At 32.4% G+C, this 21,952-nt stretch overlaps 1 protein-coding gene across 2 annotated transcripts in view; it reads right to left on the bottom strand.

Moving 5' to 3' along the window:
- Positions 1-21,952, bottom strand: part of LOC115885877 (sestrin homolog) — a 396,046-nt gene that overhangs the window by 228,022 nt on the left and 146,072 nt on the right. The gene's annotated exons all lie outside the window — the stretch shown is intronic.

Raw genomic sequence — 21,952 nt, 5'->3', positions numbered from 1 at the left:
TTAAGATTGTGATATTATTACATAAAATAAATTAAAAGTTAAATGTTTAAAAGTTAAATTAAAAAAACTTACCCAACATTAAAAAGATACTTATGACAGATCGATGTAACTGCGACAGTTCTCTTTTTTTCGATACACACTTAACTAAAATACACTTCATTGTGCTGCTTTACTTGTACGTGCTATTATAAAAACTGCTAAAATAACAGTCCCCATTTTTAACTTAACACATTATTTTCGTATAGGCTTCATCACAATTTGAACCACTGATTTACAAAACACCTTGAAAAGCACACATTACACATTACTTTGAATATCTTTCTGAATGAATAAATGTTGAGAATTATTGTCTCTTACCGCCAATCTAAGAAAATACGTGTTTCACTCAACAATTTTAAATACGTATTTTGCTTTTTCGCTATTTTTTCGATGTATTTCGACAATTCCGTCAAAATCCCAACCATCCGTCGGCCAAGACAGCCACGCATCACTGGTTGGTAACTGCCCAGTGCTTCTTTGTCGCGCCGGCGTGTCGAGCTTGCGTCATGCGAGGTTGCCGTAGTTTCAACAATTTCAAATTCAAGACACTCGAAGCAATCAAATTCTTATTAAATTTTAAAAATAAAACAGAAAAACATGACAGGAAACAAACAAAACACAAATGAATTGATTATTGATAAGGTCACAAAAAAGAAATTTCTAAATTGTTTATCGTAATTCAGAATATATCGAAAACAGCCCGACGAATAATCAATTCATTTTCGTTTTGTTTGTTTCCTTTCATGTTTCTCTGTTTTATTTTTAAAATTTAATACAAATTGTATTGCTTCGAATCTCTTGAATTTGAAATTGTTGTAACTACGGCAACGTTGCTTAACATCGTCGTCTGACGCAAGCCTGCCACGACGGCGCGGCTCAAAGGACCAGTTCACACGTGGCACTCTTGGCCGACACGCGACGGTCGGGCTGTCAAAATACATCGAAAAAATAGCGAAAAAACAAAATACGTATTTAAAATTGTTGAGTGAAACATGTCTTAAATTGAAAGTAGTTCGTAAAGTGGCGATAAGAGACGGTATTCAAAGTAATTTGCGCTTTTCAAGGTGTTTTGTAAATCAGGGGTTCAAATAAAACAGAGAAACATGAAAGAAAACAAATATTGAATTCTAAATTACGATAAACATTTTAGGAATTTCTTTTTTGTGACCTGGTTGTGAATAATATGATGAATCATTTTCGTAAACGTCATAAACGTAATGTTTTAGTTAATTTTCGGTGGTTTTTGTTAAGTTTTCATTGAAAGGGTAAGTACTAAAAATAATTAATGTGTTTTTTTTCTATAATAATTATTAATAATGAGGCACTGATAAAAATTTAACATTCTTAATTTTTGAGTAGAAATTTTTCTATGAATTTATAAATGTAGAACTATGTAGAATGTGGATAACATAGGAGGTTACAACACTGCAAAGCACTAAAAAGTTTTTTCAAATTTCCCGGAAAATGTCAAGAAAAATTTTAAATTTTCAACATTTTTTTTCGCAAAAAAAACCTTATAGGCGTGTTTCTGGGGTTGAACTATACTACCAGTTAAAATATTTGCACTTATTTCTGGGACACCCTGTATGTGCTGGATAAAAACACTTTCATTAAAAGGGTAAGCTCTAACTAAACATTAAAGGTTATAATTGTTTATTGAAACGATTGAAAATATTTCCTAATATGGCGAAAAAAGAAGCTATAATTATTAAGATTTATTTTTCAGTTTACTCCACTGTAAAAGTACTTAAAATATTGCGCGTTTCTCTACAATTAGTAGAGCAATCTACACTAATATGAATAAAATTAATTTACGTATTTTTTTCTGTAGCAACTTAAAATAATTGAATTTATAGATAAACATGCAGAATGTGGCTATGGTAGGAGGTGGCAACGTTGCATTCTCTCCGACACTCTCTATGCCCGGTAAACGAATTTCCCGGGGAGTGAACAGTGGCACTCAAAAGTTTTTCAACATTTTCCGGAAAATGTCAAGAAAAATATAAAATTTTCAACATTTTTTTTTCGCAAAAAAAACCTCATAGGCGTGTTTCTGGGGTTGAACTATACTACCAGTTAAAATATCTGCACTCATTTCTGGGACACCCTGTATAATTCTATACCGAATCCTTAAAAGATCTTGAAGAACTATTTTTTAAGGTGGCTCACCACTATAACTTTTTTATTTTTTTTAGATAAAGAAACGAGATTTGGTACGTTAGTAATATGAATTAAATCAGGATTGATCGACGTATTCAATTTATTTGTATTCATCAATCCTGTTTCACCGTAAATAGCTACATCACACCTACATCACACCTTTTGAATTTTTAATGACACTCTCGATATTTTTATTACTTTATTGGATAGAAAAAGACACTCAGAATAGCATGGCATATCATATATCATTTTTTGGCATTTTCTCATATGGTTTAACTGGAAATTGTAACATGCGGTTCATAACGAGAATTTGACTCGAAATACCGAATGTGTGGTACCAAATTATTCGTAAAAATATGCTTTTTCTAAATATGCTAATGAGCCACCCTCCATTCCATTTGAAAACATTGAGATATGATTAAAAGTATCATTTAGACATATTTAAATACCCTTTATACCACCATATTTAACACTCCTTCCACTCATTCTACATAATCTGTTGTATGAGGTGTGAATGTGAAAATAAAAACAAAAGGTTGTATTGATATATTGCTTTGTAAAATAATCCTTGTATTTTTTTAAATTTCGACACCTAATAAAAACAGTTTCTTAAAGATCAAAACCTACACTAAACTTAATTTATTATGCTAAAACAACTGAATGCGTCATCAGTGTTATTCATATACATTTTTTAGTCTGGATAAAGCCCAAAGATAATTCTGGATACACTTTGATTTATTAAATTGTATGTGTCCTGTTTTTTTAATATCATTTTTATTGGATTGGACCACATCAGGAATAACTGTTTTTTCTCAAAAATAAAAAATAAAACAATTAGTTTCAAGATTTCGTGAAATCTTATAAACTCTCAATGTTGTAACAATAAAAATAATCTTTTAATATTTAACCTTTGATTTAAAAAGTTATTGAAAACATAAGTTGTTAAGGACGATTTATAAATAAATATAATAAATAAGAGAATATTTCGCTTTTATTTTGGTTTTTGAGGTCAATTAATTCAAGGGTCAGAAATATAGGGTGTCCCTAATACAAAGGCACTTACAAAAATATGGAACTGTATAAAAAATGGAAAGTTTTTTGAAAACAAATCACTGTAACTGTATTTTTAATTATTGTGTTGTCATACTTTGTGAAGTATATACAGAGTCCAAATTAAAAAGTTTTTTAGTGTAAAAAAGGCTTTATAAAAAGTTTATATGATAAGGCAAAAACAGGGGCAAAAATAATATGTTCAGACAATAATTCACTAAACAGAAATATAAACCACATAAAAATACATTAATAAAAAACGACTATCCACCATCTTTTATTGACAAAACCATTAAACGAAATACAAACCCCAAATCATAGAGAGAACACATACAATGATAACAATACACAATATACAGGGTTGTTCACCACATACGACACGGAGTATGAGATGAGATTTAAACAAATTGTAAGTTTGGGGTTCGTTGAAGGACTATTAGAGCTACAATTTAAAAATATTTTTACAAGATACAGCAGTAAAAATTTTAAAGCTTCATTTCTCCAAGGGTATCAATGTTTTTAATACTAAATATTTAATGAAGTTTATTTATTGATCAGTTATTGTGTTGCAATAATAAAAATAATACTACCTTATACAGAGTGTCTAAAAATTTATTTTAAATAATTATTAGCTTCAAACGGCAATAACTTCTTTAATTTAAATAGAATGCCCTGTATATTTTAGGAGAATCAGATGCACAATTAAATTGTCTATCAAATTGTATTATACCATTTTTTACCTATCCCTTCAAGTTTTCGTATAAAATGCATTTTCTTATAATTTAGACCTCATTTATCAATATATCAATGGAATATTGACATTTTAGATTGTTTTTAAAGCAACAAATGTACAAAATGTACAGACTAGTAATATTATCGTTTTTAGCAAAACGATAATATTACTAGCCCATTTGTATGCAAAAAGAAAACTATTTAAATCTTTATAAAAGAGTATACCATTAATTAAATATAACACCATTATTTGCGCCCATATACTAATTAATTACATACTTAATTGTGTTCGTTATTAAATTATTATAAATAAATGTGGATTTGAGTCAGAAATCAATATAATAATAAGTTATCAAATTAAAGTCTCTGTAGTTATAAATAAGCATTTATTAAAAAATGAAATATCATTTTTAAGGTGTTACTTTTTATCACACTGTCTAATGCCCATACAAAATTCAGTTTTTTAGTATTTGGAGCAATTATTATTAATCAAAGCAAACAGTCAGTTAATGTTGTTTGAATACTGGAATCATATTAACTGATCCTCTTTAACAAATATTTAAACAGTTTTTTTTATTTTTTAATGAAATAAACGAATTATATCGACAATATTAGTATCTGTACTCTTTAAAAATTTGGTACATCTTTAAAAATAATCTAAAATGTCAATAGTCCATGGATATATTGATAAATAAGTTCTAAATTACAAGAAAATGCATTTTCTACGGAAACTTAAAGAGATAGGTAAAAGATGGTATAATATAATTTGATAGACAATTAAATTGTGCATCTGATTCTCGTAAAATATACAGGGTGTTCTATTTAAATTAAACAAATTATTGCCGTTTAAAGCTAGTAATTATTTAAAATTAATTTTTAGACACTCTGTATAAGGTAGTAAAGTTTTTATTATTGCAACACAATAACTGATCAATAAATAAACTTCAGTAAATATTTAGTAATAAAAACTTTGATACCCTTGGAGAAATGGAGCCTTAAAATTTTTACTGCAATTTCACAAAACTGAAAATATTTCAAAAACGGTAAGGTTTAAGTGTAATAAACCTTAATCAAATTTACCTGTATTTTAAGCGTAGAAACTAAAAATGTAATAATATATAGGGTGTTCCATTTAAAAAAATACAACTTTGATATTTTTTATTTATTTGGGACACTTTGTATTTTGTAAAAATATTTTTAAATTGTAGCTCTAATAGTCCTTCAACGAATCCAAAACTTACAATTTGTAAAAATCTAGTCGTTTAGCTACAATACTTCGTGTCGTATGTGGTGAACAACCCTGTATAAGTAAAATTGCATTTCCCAGGTATAAGATTATATCTATTTCTGGTATCATACCTGTGATCACTAACAAAGCCTGCAAAGAGATCTCTATTACCGATCACAAACATATAGGCATCGTAAACATACATGCCTGTCAGCGTCAATATACCCTTCTCTACAAAAACACTCTTGCAACTTTCTAAACGGCTCATCCTAAATATATTATGAATACATCTTTTTTGTAGCAGAAAGATTCTACCTATATCAGTACAATTTCCCCAAATTACCAAGCCATATCTCATTTTAGATTGCACAAAAGCATAATAAGCTGTCAATGCAGCTTCTTCGCCCACATTCTCCGAGACAATCCTCAAAGCAAAGCCGTGTCTTGATACCCCCTTTGCAATACCATCAACGTGCGTTTTCCAATCCAATCTGCTGTCAATGACAACACCAAGCAGAGAAACGTTCTTAGTTGTAATAATTTCATCATTTTTATATTGAAGTGTAAACGCATTATCTGCTCTGTTACCAAAAACTACACACTGCGTTTTAGATGTATTCATAGATAAACCCATTGACGAAAAATATTCTACCAATATATCACATGGTCTTTTAATTTTAACTCTCATTAATTCTGCATTCACTGCATCAAAGATCAGCGTAGTGTCATCGGCATAGAGAGTTGTATGTTCTCTCGTTATATTAGGTAGCTCGTTCGTATAAATTATATACAATAATGGCCCCAAGATTGAACCTTGAGGGACACCTTTTATTACTTTGGTTTTATTCGACACTATAACTCTACCCTGACTGTCATATTGAAAAACCTGCTGGGTTCTATTAACTAAATAAGATTTTATTAGCTCCAACGCCATATCCCGGATGCCATATCTATCCAGAACCCGGCATAGTATTTTATGGTTTACACAATCGAACGCCTTTGATAGATCAATACACATTGCTACAGTTAGCTTTGTTTCATTCAATGAATTTAGTACTTTTGTTAGTGCTTGATAAATCGCTCTTACTGACGATTTCCCTTTTCTAAAACCGTTTTGACTATCCGAGATAATGACGCGGCTTTCTAAGAAATCTGATATTCGACTGTAAATTATTCTTTCAAAAATCTTCCCGATGTTTGGAAGTAGAGATATAGGTCGATAATTATGTTCATCATCGATCTGTCCTTTCTTGAACACAGCTATAATTAATGAATTATTTAACTGATCAGGATAAATACCCGTAGAGAAACACAAGTTTCTTATATACGCTATAGAATCCGATATACAATGAGCAATACTCTTAAGGATATGCACAGGTAAGTTGTCATCACCGACAGATTTTGTATTATTTAGTTGATTAATTATCTTAAAGATTTCTGGGGAGTTTGTTGGCATTAGAAAAATCGAATCAACTATCATAGCTGGTAATAAAACATGATTTGTCATATTCTGTATATTTGGAGATACGTTGATAAAAAAATCATTTAAACTATTTACAATGAGGAAAATGCATGTTTTTAAATGATGGTTTTAAAAAATAGTTCATATAATTACAAATTGAACAAAAAAAAATTTTTGATATCGGTTAAGAAATGCCTCTAATATAAAACAATTAAATATTGTTAATTTAAATGGCCGGTAAACGCTCTCTACCGCGCCTTGCCGCTGTGACGTCACCCGCCGTTCTTCTGGTTGAGTGGAGCCAGACGCGTGTTTATTTTACACAGTTTGCTTTTAAACGCTGTTGAATCCGAGTCAAAATTTTAGTTATTTGTGTTAATTAATACATAATTAGTAATTAGTGATATTTATAAATAGTAATGGATGAGCGAAAACAGAAAAAAATGGTCCAAGGCCATGAGAAGAGATGAAAAGAAAAACGTTAAATTATCCTCTATTTTTACGATTTATTATTGTGAAGATCATTTTGATGTAAATTCATATATTTATGTATATTGTCTTACATAGGTATATGAAATTTGAATGTGCAGGGTTATTCATTATATTTTGACACCCACATACAGCCTTAACTGCAAGTTTTAGAAGAAAACATTAAATAAAAAAGTTGCATGGTTTTTCATATACTCTCTTTTAAAATTAATTCTAGTTATACAGGGTGTCTCAAAAAGGTGGTCCAGAAAATTGTAGGTATTTTTCGCTTTTCAACTGTCAATATTTCGTAAACATTTGAAGATATGTATAGGATATTATACATGAAATATATCTAGAATATCTAGAAATTTCCGAAGAATCCAAAAATATATAGGGTGTTTCACTTAAAAAAGTAACTTAATTTTTTTTAAACTCACACCTTGTATAATATTTTCATTACTGATAAACAATTTATTTTCTATAATTTCGTAAAAAAACAATCTTTAAAAATAACAAGAGTAAGGGGGTGTCAATATATAAAAAAAACTTTCTTTTTCACGCTATGCTCTGGAGTTATTTTTCCACGTACTAAACAAATATTTTTGTCTCTTTTCACTTCTACATAACCTACAGCATTATCTCCATACATGTCCCTACCTGATCTGAAAAATAAGTTTATAACATTAATATTTATAACTATATAAAAGGTCGTAACAGTAGGTACCTACTTATACTTAAATATGCCTCAGTACTACAAAGAATAAATGTTACATACCTCTCTGTTTTTTTCCTCGTAATTCAGCACCAATAAATTGGGAATTTGTATTTAAAAAAGCAGCCAATATAAAAGCGTCGACTTTTGGCCAGTTATCTGATTGTGCTTTTACAAACCCGGAATCTGCCATTACTTAAAAAATTCCCAGAACACACAACACATACAAATAATAACTGCACAAAAAAGCATAAAAAGCTCCTACAATCAACGCTAAAAGCAACAAAAATGTCTTAGTACGCCACCTAAATACGTACATAAACGGAACACGTCTGGCTGCTGCTGGCAATCGCGCGTCGACGAGAACGGCGGGTGACGTCAGACCAATAGCATATCGTTTCAATTCGCGAGGCGTCGTCGTTTGCGTTATCCATAGTATTTTAATGGCCCGTTTTATAAAATTGTGGTACTGCTTTCAAGAAAAAAGTTTTTTTTGCATTTACACATATTTATTCTAATAAATTGAACAGTTTCTGGCGAAAAATAAAATATATGCATCTTCCTCATTTTGACAGGACTATCATACTTGTTGGCAAAATTATTCAAGACTGTTTCTCTTGTTTTATTCTTATTAGTATCAGTAATATTTCGAACCAGTTGCCAAGTAGCCTTAATTTTATTTTCAGGCGAATTTAAATAATTTCTATTCGATATCATTTTAGCTTCCCTTATGACATTCTTTAATATTTTACAGTAGGTATTATAATAATTAGCGGATATTTTATTTTTAATTCTTTTAAAATTAAGTGTTCGTTTGTGCTTACACGATATTCTTATACCTTTTGTAATCCAGTGATTAGGTTTCTTATCAGAACGACACTTTTTTATAGTAAATATTGTATTAAAGTAATTTAAGATTAGATTTATGAATACATTGTAAGCTTCATTAACATTGTACTTCGAATAGACATCAGACCAGTCAATCATTTCAATTTCTTGAGTGAAAGAGACAACCTTTTTGTTAGGAAAGGTTCTTTTATAAATATATTGTTATATTTTCCGTACATTGAATACCCCCAATAACGATTATTTGCGCATGGTGATCGGACAGAGCAGTATTCAAGACACAACTTGTACAGTTTTCAACAGAATTACAAAAAACATTATCCAAAATTAATTTTGAAGTTTAACTTGATATAATGACATTTTAGCAGAACGTCAACGGTTTTTGTAGACGTATCTGTTTTAAAAAACTAAAGTGTTCTCGAGTACTTGAACTTGAATATTTTAAATAGGTTTTTTTCTTTATTTTTTGTATTTTTTTTGCTTCCGACGACGGAACGTTTCCGAAACGTTATGATTTTTTTTGTTCATTAGGCAAATTTGTTTATGAGTAAACCATTGCTGACAATTAGTCTCCGTTGGATTAACGCAACAGTATTTTCAAAAAGTAACTATTTTATTTTGTAGATTTTCTTGGCGAAATACCCATAGGACTTTTTTGAAGAGATGAATCCGCCACAGAGATATAGACTTTTTTAAGTCCAAGTTATTTCTAGTCAATAACTTACCTCTGACCAGAAAAAAAAAACTTTGGCTACGCTAAACAGTTGTCAGAATAGAAACATTTTTAGATAAAAGGACAAGAAATAATGAATGGCCAATTTGTTACGATTAAGCAAAAATAAATTTCATTAATGGTACAACAAAAACATTAAATCAGAGACACAATCTTGGCAATAATAATATTGTTCTAAGTTAACCCGGTTTTCCAAAAACTTATACTACACCCACGACAATAAAATTAAACTGAGACAAAAGATTTAAGTATATATATTTTCTTTAAATTTATATAATTTATGTGGTGAAATTTCAGTTTAAAATATATTATCTATTCATAAATATCATAAGTTCAGTAACCCTCTGAATATTTGAATTACAGGTCATTTCTGTATTTTTAATGTTATATTTTCATGCAGCCTGGCAAATGTAGATTTTTCGTATGGGTATATGCCACTGACAAAGGGGTATATGGATAGTTCAGTCTCCAAGTTGTTAAACATTTTCAAAAGGAATGTAACCTAGGGACCAGAAATGGATACAATAGATCTGAAAAGGTCGCAGCGGAACCAATAGTCGAACCAAAATGTAGTCACCTCAAAAATCTAATCTATTATCAAATGTATCTCAGATATCATACAGGGTGGGCCACTGAAAACTTAAATGGCTATAATTCTTAAACCAAAAAAGATACAAAAAAAAATAAAAAATACCGTTTCTATAATATCGAGGGGGGATATATATGACGTATTTTTTGAACCACCCCGACCTACCCCTTAGGCGGCACCCCTACTCACTTGAAAATCTTAAATGGCAACCCCTCCCCCCCCACTTGTGGCGCCTTTTTGGAAAGCCCAAGAAAAATGCTAAACGATGATCATAAAGTTTTTAGGGTGAAATTGAAAAACTACCCCTTACACGAAAAATTAGGTGGACATTAATGAAAAAAGTGATTTTTTCAGTATAAGTTACAAATTGAGACCCAGCTTAATGAGGCAAATGAGGTATTTTTCAAACCACTCCGACCCACCCCTAGGTGCCACCCACTCACTTCTAAGCTCAAGATAGCGATACCCCACTTGTGACACTTCTTTGGAAAGCTAATTGAAATTGCTAAACGATGGTCATACAGATTTCAACTTCTGTCTTCTTTCAACAATTACTGGTAAGGAGTGATAAGAAATGTAGGTTTGACAATTTGAAAGAAATTTAAAATGATAATTTATTTTAACAATTGCTCAGAATGACAGCCGTTTTGTTCTATACAAAAATACAAACGATTTTCAAATTCTTCTCTCACTTTTTGGAAAGTCTCTCTCGGAATATTTCGACATGCTGCAGTTATCCTCTGCCGCAATTTTTTCAACGAACCTGGTTTTGTCTTGTAGACTATGGATTTAGTGTAACCCCACAAGAAAAAGTCTAAAGGAGTGAGATCAGGTGACCTTGGCGGCCACTCGATTGGACCCTTTCTGCTAATCCATTGCCTAGGATAATATCTATCCAACCACCGCCTTGTGACAATAGAATAATGCGGAGGGGCTCCATCTTGCTGAAAGTGTCTTCATTAAGAGTTAAATTTCCTTCCAAATCTCTTTGATTTTCAACCTCATTTACAATGGCTGGCTCTATCAAATTGTTCAGCATTTCCACATAAGCATCACCAGTCAAATTTCCGTCGATGGAAAATGGTGCGGAATAGTATTCCGCACCAAACATTGAGCTTTTGGGGATGTTGGGTGTGTCCTTCAACAACAAAATGCGGATTCTCATCGCTCCAGTATCTACAGTTCTGCTTATTCACAATTCCGTTTAAAAAAAATGAGCACTCATCACTAAAACAACTATTTTTAGTAAGTGAAAGTTCCCTTCGAATTTCTTCCGTCACATCTGGATCGTCGTCGCCAAGTTCCTGCAGAATCTTCATTTTGTAGGAATGGAATTTGTGCATTTTCAATACTTTCCTGACAGATGTTCGAGGTATACCTGTGATTGATGCCAACTGGCGTGTTGATGCTTCTGGATTGACCGATACCTGACCAATAACTTCCATCTGCATTTCTTCATTCAGTACCCTGGGCCCTGTCCTTGTTTTATTTTTGACCGACCCAGTTTCTTGAAACTATAAAATCAAATCTCTAACATAAACGTGACTTACGTTTTTGTCCAGATTTCTCTCATTGAAAGCACGGGCCGTTCTCAAATAACACATACCTTCAGCACCATAAAGAAAAACTATTTGAATTCTTTCTTCCACAGTATAAACCATTTTTCTTTCAAATAAGCGAATCAAACGTTTAAATATACATACATAAACGTTTAAAATACCACCAAATTTGCAAACGATTGAAAATCGCTAGAAGACAGTGCAAAAACGCAAAGATATGCCGGTTTAAGATTCCTGTTTGTTGAAAGTAAAAAATAGATGATAAGGAAGAATTTGAGTTATCGCAAAATTAGATTTTAATCTTTGCGTTGCCTTTTTTATTATCTACATTTAAAAATGGCATTGGTGAGATTAGAAGTGAGGGGATGGTACCTAGGGGTGGGTCGGGGTGGTTTAAAAAATGTCTCATTTGCCTCATTTAGCTGGGTCCTAAATTGTAACTTATGCTGAAAAAATTACTTTTTTCATTAATGTCCACCTAATTTTTCTTGTAAGGGGCAGTTTTTCAATTTCACCCTAAAAACGTTACGATCGTCGTTTAGCATTTTTCATGGGCTTTCCAAAAAGGCGCCACAAGTGAAGTATTGCCATTTAAGATTTTCAAGTGAGTAGGGGTGCCGCCTAAGGGGTAGGTCGCGGTGGTTCAAAAAATACGTCATATGTATTCCCCTTCGATATCATAGAAACGGTAGTTTTTATTTTTTTGATATCTTTTTTGGTTTAAAAATTATAGCCATTGTAAGTTTTCAGTGGCCCACCCTGTATATCGCTGCTGTTGTCCAAAATATTAACCTGCGAAATGTATTATTTTACTTTTTGTTGTAACAACAGGATTTTATAGAACCAAAGGTCTGAAACAAGGGCGCTGAATTTCATCAACACTCTTCAAGATGTATCTCAGACAAGTGCTCAAAGGTTGGAAGCAAAAATGTAGAAATATGGGAATACCCATAGAGGATTCTCTAAACACTGTACTTCGCGGACGATCAGGTGCATTATATGACGCGTAAGCTTATAGAAGTATATCAGAAACAAAATGAGGACACAAGATCAACATCATCATCATCATCATTCTCAGCTTATTCAACCATTTCCAATTATGGTGTAGCCTCCTTCGCATGTTTAGATACTCTCTTTGTAGCTGGGCCCATTGTTGTTTACTGTGGATTTAATTCAACCACAAAAATGTTATTTTAATCTAATTTTAATTGTCATTTTAATTATAAAATTTGAAACAACTAAAACAACAATGAGTAAAAAATCTAGATAGTCAAAAAATACAGTTACGAAAAAGTCAATGTTAATGTGTCCACGCAATGGTCATATAAAGGTGCGTATTCATTATCCGCACGAACGAACGAACGAACGAACGAATGTTCGCTAGTGGTATGGACGGGGACCGCACGATAGGACCGCACGAGAAGACCGGAGGCATTTGTTGGCGAACGCCTTTGATGTACCGAGTCGAAACGGATGGTCGAGCGAACGAACGAACGAACGGCCGCATGCGTTCGGTCCCCGTCTAAATATACCGCACTTTCATTCGTTCGTTCGGATAATGAATACGCACCTTAAAATGTAGCGGTTATTTTAAACTAAAAACTTCGCTGGCCGACACTGTTATTTATTATTCTGTCTCTGTTATTAACCAATATTTTTTGTTGAATGTTATTAAGCATATAAATTAGCGTTAATTAGCACTTTATTAAACGGAAAAAGCTCCTTTATATAAATATGCGACATAATATACGTTTTTATTATTAGCGCTTGTGATTTAGTATAGGAGAAATTACCACAGATAACAAAACCTATATTAAACGAGAGCGAAATATATTGGTTTCAGTTTTAATTTTCCGATAAATATAGTTTTTAGTGTTTATCTTTTTCACAGTTTCCCGAATTTATATCAAAATATTTATTAGACGAAAATTAGCGACAAATCAAACCGAAAAATTATACAAAAATCCATAAATGTCATATATCTTAGTCTAGAAACTTAAAGTATTACATTGAGTTTATTGAGTACTGGGCCAACTCTACAGGGTGGACCATCGGAAACGTTCCGCAAGGCATAACGGCCAGGGTAATTTTTTTTTCAGAAAATTCAAAAACACGTCAATTTTGTTTGTGAGGGGGACAATTTTCGCTCCAAAAATGATTGCAAAATCTTCAACCCTCTAAGCGGGGGTGTCATCCCCCATTTTTTTTCAAATGGGAAGGGGGGTCAAGTGGTACCGCATTGAAAAGGGCTTTCTATTCTCTATACTTTCCCGCTTCGTTTTTGAAAATCGGTCGAGCCATTGAGAAAATATGAAGGATTGCAATTTGAAAAGTTTATTGAAACATTTATCAGAGTAAATGATAAGGATAAATTCCTACGACCAATTTGATGTTTTTTCTTATTATTTCTAGATGTTTACGCATTTTTTCACTTGCCACAAGGATGAACGATCGGGTTAGGTAGAGTGTACTTTCTTTTTGAAAGGTGTAGTTAATCGGCACAACTGTCGATACTGGGCTGAGGACAACCCCAGGGTTTTTCACGAGGTGCACACACAAAACCCTAAGAAATTGAACGTGTGGGCTGGCATTTTTAGAAATTATATTGTGAGTCCTTTTTTTCTTCTTGGAAATCTAACAGGTGATATGTACTTGGATTTACTGGAAATTACCATCGACCCAGCCCTAACTGACATCATAGAGAACAATCCTGGATACGTTGAAGCGGGACTAATATTTCAACAAGACGGTGCACCTCCACATTACTCTCAAAATGTACGTAATTATTTAAACAATAACTTTCCCGTTCGGTGGATAGGACGAAGGGGTGCAATTGAGTGGCCTCCCCGGTCACCCGACTTGACTCCTTTAAACTTTTTTCTATGGAGACACATAAAAAGTAAAGTGTATAGCACTCCACCCGCCTCATTAGAAGACCTGCGAAGACGAATTATTGATGTTTGTTGCGAAGTGACCCCGCAAGTTCTTCACAATGTTCTAGAACGGGTTGAAAATAATTTGTATTACTGTATGGAGGTTGACGGACAACATTTTCAGCATTTTCTTCATGACATCAAATGACTCGACCGATTTTTAAAAACGAAGCGGGGAAATATAGAGAATAGAAAGCCCTTTTCATTGCGACGCCACTTGACCTTAGGGGATGACACCCCCGCTTAGAGGGTTGAAGATTTTGCAATCATTTTTGGGTCAAAAGTTGTCCCCCTCACAAACAAAATTGACGTGTTTTTGGATTTTTTGCAAAAAAGAACCCTGACTGTTATGCCTTGCGGAACGTTTTCGATGGGCCACCCTGTATATTCCTTCTATTATTCCATATAACTGACAAAAACAATATACAAAATAATGTTTAGGCCTACCGTGACGTATACAAGTGATAGGGGGGTGTTTTTGAAAGAAAGCAGGAACTGGATTTTGAGAGATGACACAGGAGAATGCTGAGATCTATTTCCGACGAGAAAAAGACGGAATGTGGGTGGAAAAGCAAAACTAACCAAAAATTGCAACTGTTATTTAGGGAACCTGTCATAACAGATTATACCAGATCCTAAATCACAAAGAATACGACAGATAAGGATGAATGTAAAAATACTGCAAGGCAATCGAATGGTAATCAAATATACCGGGGTCCTGTATTACATCTAAATGTAAAAAAAGAATATGTAGAAGGTCTCTTCAATAAATGAAATACTATATTTAATTTTATTGGCTTGTCTCCATAGCTCTAGTCTCCATGTTTCGTGGTTAATATAATGTCGATGTTTATTTCGGCATAACCAAACTTAATAGTTCCTTAAAACTATCATTGATCATTCGCAAATAATTATGGTAATCTTCAGAGTTGAGTTTTTTCAGCAAAATTATACGACGCTGTCATTTTATATGTAAAATAAAATGGGGAATGTCATCGATGTTCATTTCCCCGCCAATTGGACACCGTTTCTATCTGTTAAACCAGTTTTTAGTCGCTCTAAATCTTCGTTTTATTTTCTTGTTATAGTAATAGAAAACAACAAGACAGTTTTTTTAACAAAATAGAAGCCCTATGTAACTAACTATTGACTAAATGGTAACTGAAAATCTCTTCAAAAAGTATGCGCGATGGCGTTTTTTTTACAAGAGACAAAAAATGTACCATTTTACGGAAAAAAATTGGTCATCGATGGAGTTGGAATAAACGAGATTGGGTATGTTACTATACGACGTAAATTAGGATTGATTGACGTATTCAATTGTTTTCGGTAACTTCCTGTTTCACCGGAAATGGCTACAACTTTTGATTTTTAAATGGCACCCTCGATATTTTTTTACTTTATTCGATAGAAAATCACATTCTGAATAAAATGACATATCATATTATGTCAACTTTTGACAATTTCGCTTAATAAAAAATCGTATTTTAAATTTCAATCTAGAGTGCCATGACTATGTTAAAAACACTAATTTTTAATCAAGAAGCCTTGGAAAAATAAATTTGATCATCTAATGTTTTTAGTGCCTTGTCCTGGCGGGTTAAAAAATTCTCAAAGCGTATTTTTTATCATATCTCAATTTTTTCAAATGAAACGAGGGTGGCTCGTTAGCATATTTGGAAAAAGCATTTTTTTACTAATAATTTGATACCACACACTTTCGAGGTATTTCGAGTCAAATTTTCGTTATGAACCGCATGTTATAATTTCAAATAAACCATATGCAAAAATGTCAAAAGTTGACATATCATATGTCATTCTCTTCAGAGCGTTATTTTCTATAGAATAAAGTAAAAAAATACCGAGGGTGCCATTTAAAAATTAAGAGTTGGGGTCATTTCCGGTGAAACAGGAAGTGCACCGAAAACAATTGAATACGCCAATCAATCCTAATCTATGTCATATACCAACATACCAAGACTCGTTTTTATAACTGAAAAAATAAAAAAGTTATAGAGGTGAGCCGCTTTTGAGACGCACCCGGTAGAGGTAAGTTATGCCTAATGAACTTATTTTCCTTCCAAAAATACGTAGTACTTCTATGTCCACGGAATATTGAGATATCATGTATACAGAATGTCCCAATCCGCACTATATAGGACTTTTTTATTATACATATAGATCGTATATCACTTTAGGTGAAATTTGACATCGACTTTTGATCGATTAACATGGACTAAAAATGACATAAGAAAATTTAATCTGTTGCTTTCGGGTATCTGTCAAATTTGATATTTAAATTAATAACTAAAACGTGTATAGCTCGATTTTTCAAAAACCTGATATGAAAAAAATGTTTCATTTATAATTTTATATTAGTAGTACCAATTTTTAGCCATCGCATTAAAACAAAAATTCTTCTTCAAGCCTGTATTTACTAAATAATTGACCTATGTCAATCTCTGCCTCTTGCTTCATAAATAAAACGCATCGTGATTGAGTAATGATCTATATTATTAGATTATTTGTTTTATTTAGCTAGTCCTGATACGCATTGAAGCAATGGCGTCGTCGACCCAATAATGAAACTATTTTCGCTTATCGAAACGCTAAAAATAAGTCGTTGGACGAGATGATTGTACGTTGTGCCTGTTTCGTTGCCAATGTGAAGGAATGTTGTAGCGGAGTGCCAACGTCCTCCCAGTCACTCAAAAATTCGGATTTTTAGGGTTGTACAGGATGAACAAATTCCCAAGTTTTGAATCGACAGGACAATGGAAAGAATGGAGCATCTCACTCGTCTTCAAAATCTTGTTTCTTAACCTTTAAATGATAAATCAATTTTTAATCAAATTAAAAAAAATAATTAATAATATAATTTATTTACACTTATTAGAGAACTAGAAAACATTGGATCAAAATTGTATGAAGAAGATAAAGTATGTTTTTTATTGTTAACATTAAACGAAGATTCTTCTTCTTCACATCCGTTAACTCTCGGAAGAGTATGGTGACATCATGTCTCAATTGCACGGATCATTGTTCTCCATCCCTCTCTATCTTGAGAAGCCAGAGAAGCCTCTTGCAGACCGTGACCAATAATTTGTCTGGTTTGGTCCACCCAGTGCGTCGAAGACCTTCCTCTTGGTCGTTTGCCGTTAATCTTCCCTTCAATTAGAATTTTTTCCAGTCCATCTGTTCTTCTCGAAATATGCCCGAAGTACCTAAGGTATGGCTGGTTTATTTTGGCTGAAAGTCTTGTGGTAATTTTCAGCTGCCTTAGAATTGATTTTAGTTGGTCCGAAGTTCTGTGTATGAAATTAGCAGCATTCTTCTGTAGGCCTACATTTCGAAAGCCTCTATGTTTCTTCTGTTTGTAGTTTTCAGAATCATATTAAGTCTATTTCAAGTCTCAGATGCATAAGTAGCGATAGGGAAGATCAATGTGTAGCGATAGGCAAGATCAATTAGTTATTTTAATTTGTTGTGCTGAAATATTGCAGAGTCTTTCCATATTCAAATCAGTTTTATTGTCGAGTCACCCTGTTTGTTTGTAAGGGTATATGAGATGCCCTTTAATGATCTCAGCAGGTATTCCATCTTTATCAGATGGTTTATTGTTTTTTAAAGATCTATTAGTTTTTTCCATTTCATCTTTCAGAATGGTAGGTTTTCTGTTAATCTCTTCAAGTTTATGACATTCAGCTTTATCTGCCTCGTAGAACAGTTTTTCGCAATATTGTCTCCATACTTCAGCTGTGCTTAAACGAAGATTATGAGGCAGTAATTACTGCGATAGAAACATTTTCTAGTTCTCTAATAAGTGTGTTAAAATTCAGAAAATACGCTTCTAATTTTTCATTTTTCTTTATTCTTAAAGATAATAAACTAATGCAAACGTTTTTTATTTCAGCTTCTAAAAATATCTAACGTAACAATGAATAATTCCAACATGAAATTTTGTTTTTAGTAATAAAAAATACTGGCATAAGTACGAATACCGCCTAAAAATATACAAGTCACTTATTCGAACGACTTTTGCTGTCAAGTTTCCGTAGCATCAAACAAAACATTCTTCGAAGCGTGGGGGTTAACCTGACTCAAGTTCGATTTTGCTACGCAATTTTTGGGGTTGGAGATGCGTGACAGTGAGAAGGAAAGAGAAAATATACCTGAAGGTCATCAATGAGTGAGATATTGCAATCTCGGGAGCAAAAGAGAGAAAAAAAAGGATATACAGGATGGTCCGAATTGTATACGAGAAACTCCGGCAGCATATTCTGCAGATAAAAATAAGTAAAAAGTTCGTATATCCTAAAATGCTTCGTTGCGGAGATGCAGAATGTAAAAGTTTCAATTTTATTTCGATTTTTTCTAATTTCTCCACATTTGGATAAAATAGGTATTTTTAGACATGGGAAATTTGATTTCGATGCCAATATTACTTCTATTTGTAGGAAGCACCACCTACTTACATATTTTTAACTGTTTCAAAGAGTGGTAACTTTTCGTCCGAACTGTAGTATAACAATTAACCCAAATTCGTTCAACAAAGCTGAAGAGGTAATATTTTGCCCGACTGTATAACAAACTATTTAAATGAAATAGAGGAACCTACGTTGTGTTAAAAATATTTTTTATTGTGATTACCTCGAATGCGCTCGACAGAAGCAATATTAAGAAAATTTGAAGAGAATAGGTTATGTAAATCAAACGCTAAATTTGTAAAAATAACTTACCCTACTTATTTTATTAAATGAAATGAAAGGAGTGCCGTACTCTGTCTGAAATTCACAAGTAAAAGAGCACGACAGAGAAAACCTTGATCACTATTCCAAAGAATCCAACGATGCTGTTCTGAACTTTAAGAAACGAATAATAATAATAAACGAAATACTGTCTTCATATCAAGGTTTGAAGTTTAACACACATGACGAGATTTTGTTAGTTAGCAGGTCCCCACCTGCAGGTACTGAGGTCCTTGGATTCAGAGTTGATAGGGTTGGTGCCAATATCTTTAGACTATGAGTTATACCATTATTTTGTTTTGATTGCTCATTTGTGTGCTCAGACAGGCACGGTTGGAAAATATTAGTATACTTAACAAGGCCATAATTACCAAACTAAGTCATACTGAATCACAAACATCGGCACGAATGGACAGTAAACGATTGTCTTTGGATTTAATTTTAAACTGGAAATTATTCACAGCATAAATCGAATCAATTAAATACATACACATGTCATACAATATAATTCTCAAATGAAATAAATCAAGAAAAGCTTTAGCACAGAATATTTCAACAGAAAAATTCAATAATAAATATGCTTAATTAACACTAGTTAAATAATGAGAAAACATTTACTTTACCTTTAATAACTTTCTTTGTCACAATAACTGAAATTTACAAACCAAAATAACATCAATGCGTCTCGAATGGTAGTATAAAAGCTATTACCTAACATCTATTATCGCTGATATTTGTTTGATTTCCCTCCCCCTGTATAGCTTGCGAATAAAATTTTAAGAAATCAATAATTTTATTTATGTATACAGAGTGTCTTACAAATAAATGTTTTGAATTTAAAGAGATATATTCATTTTTAAATAGGCGGTTCATCTCAGTACCTGTATTACGCTACTGAGTGAAAAAATATAAATTTCCGTTATTTTCTACGTAAAAAAAGTCTCTGGGTAAAAAGCGCTACGACCTTTTCAAGATAGATAGAATCGAAATAATCAATACAAAAATTAAACCTGTTAACTGGATAGTTATTATACTGATATAACAAATTTGGGAATGTTTTTGTGCCAAAATTTCAATAGAAATTGTTTTATCATACTTTTTTCTAGAAAAGTTATGACAAATTTAAAAAAATAAAAAGTTCCTAAATTTGCCTTGTCAATGATGACGTGTATTGATTGTTTCGTTGGTCGTAGCGATTTTTACCAAGAAACCTTTTTTGCGTAAAAAACGGCGAAAATGTATATTTTTTGCTCTGTAGTTTAATACAGGTACGAACGAAAATTTATTACTCTTCAAGTCAGTTAAAAACATGTAGGTGGCATCCCCTACAAGTAGAAGTTATATTGACCATCCAAGTATCGAGGTTAATTCAGAAATTATTTTGCAAAACGAATCGAAATAAAAGTGAGACTTCTACACCCTGTCTCTCCGTACCGACGTATTTTAAGACATAACGTTATACGAGCTTTTTTACTTATTTTTATCTGCATAATATGTTGCCAATGTTTTCCGATTACAATTTGGACCACCCTGTATATCTCGAAAATTTGATATCGATTAGGTCGGAAGATGGGGGATGCCTTATATAATACTCGTGTTACACATCGACATAAAAGCAATTCCGATATTAAGAAGAATTTCCGCGTCGATCCTATCACAAAATATCTTCTTAGACCATCCGTGAAATTGATACGATCCTAAATCCATTATTTTGTATTCTCCAACGATTTACAAAGAGAAATATGTCTTTTTTTGTAATGCATAGAATTTTTTGAGTGACTATTAGTAAATTACCTACGAAATACTATACCGAGTGCGTCTCAGAAGTGGACCACACGAGATTTAGTATGTTAGTACTCGTATATGACATAAATTAAAATTGATCGACGTATTCAATTGCTTTCGGCCACTTCCTGTTTCACCGGAAATGACTACAACTTTTGATTTTTAAATGGCACCCTCGGTATATTTCGACTTTATTTGATAATAGAATAAATAAGAAAATGACACTCTGAGTAGAATGACAACTTTTGACATTTTGATATATGGTTTATTTGAAATTGTAACATGCGGTTCATAACGACAATTTGACTCGAAATTTACCAAGTGTGGGGTATCGAATTATTCGTAAAAATGCTTTTTCCAAATATGTTAATGACCCACCCTTGTTCCATTTTAATAAATTGAGGTATGATTAAAAATACCATTTGGGCATCCTTTACCCTGTCAGGACAAGACACGACAATCAAAACCATTTTTCCAAGGCTCCTTGATTAAAAATTAGTATTTTTAACACATCCATGGCACTCTAGATTGAAATTTAAAATAAGTTTTTTTTTTCAAGCGAAAATGTCAAAAGTTGACATATGATATGTCATTCTATTAAATGTGTCATTTTCTATCGAATAAAGTAGAAATATACCGAGGGTGCCATTTAAAAATCAAAAGTTGTAATCGATTCTGGTGAAGCAGGAAATGACCAAAAACAATTGAATACGTCAATCAATCCTAAATTATGTCATATACTAACATACCAAATCACGTTTTTTTTATCTGAAAAAATAAAAAAGTTATAGCGAGGCACCCGGTTACTGAATCCTGAAATAATTACAATTTCAATAAACAAAATCCGCCTGAATATTCCATTCGGGTATCTCTTCCACGTGCCGAGTTTGGTGCCAATCGACACA

Source organism: Sitophilus oryzae, unplaced genomic scaffold, assembly GCF_002938485.1.
Source record: "Sitophilus oryzae breed Bouriz unplaced genomic scaffold, Soryzae_2.0 scaffold_465_pilon_pilon, whole genome shotgun sequence".
In the NCBI taxonomy this organism is placed as follows: domain Eukaryota; kingdom Metazoa; phylum Arthropoda; class Insecta; order Coleoptera; family Curculionidae; genus Sitophilus; species Sitophilus oryzae.
Note: the sequence above shows the minus strand (reverse complement) of the source record. Positions and strands in the feature narration are given on the sequence as shown.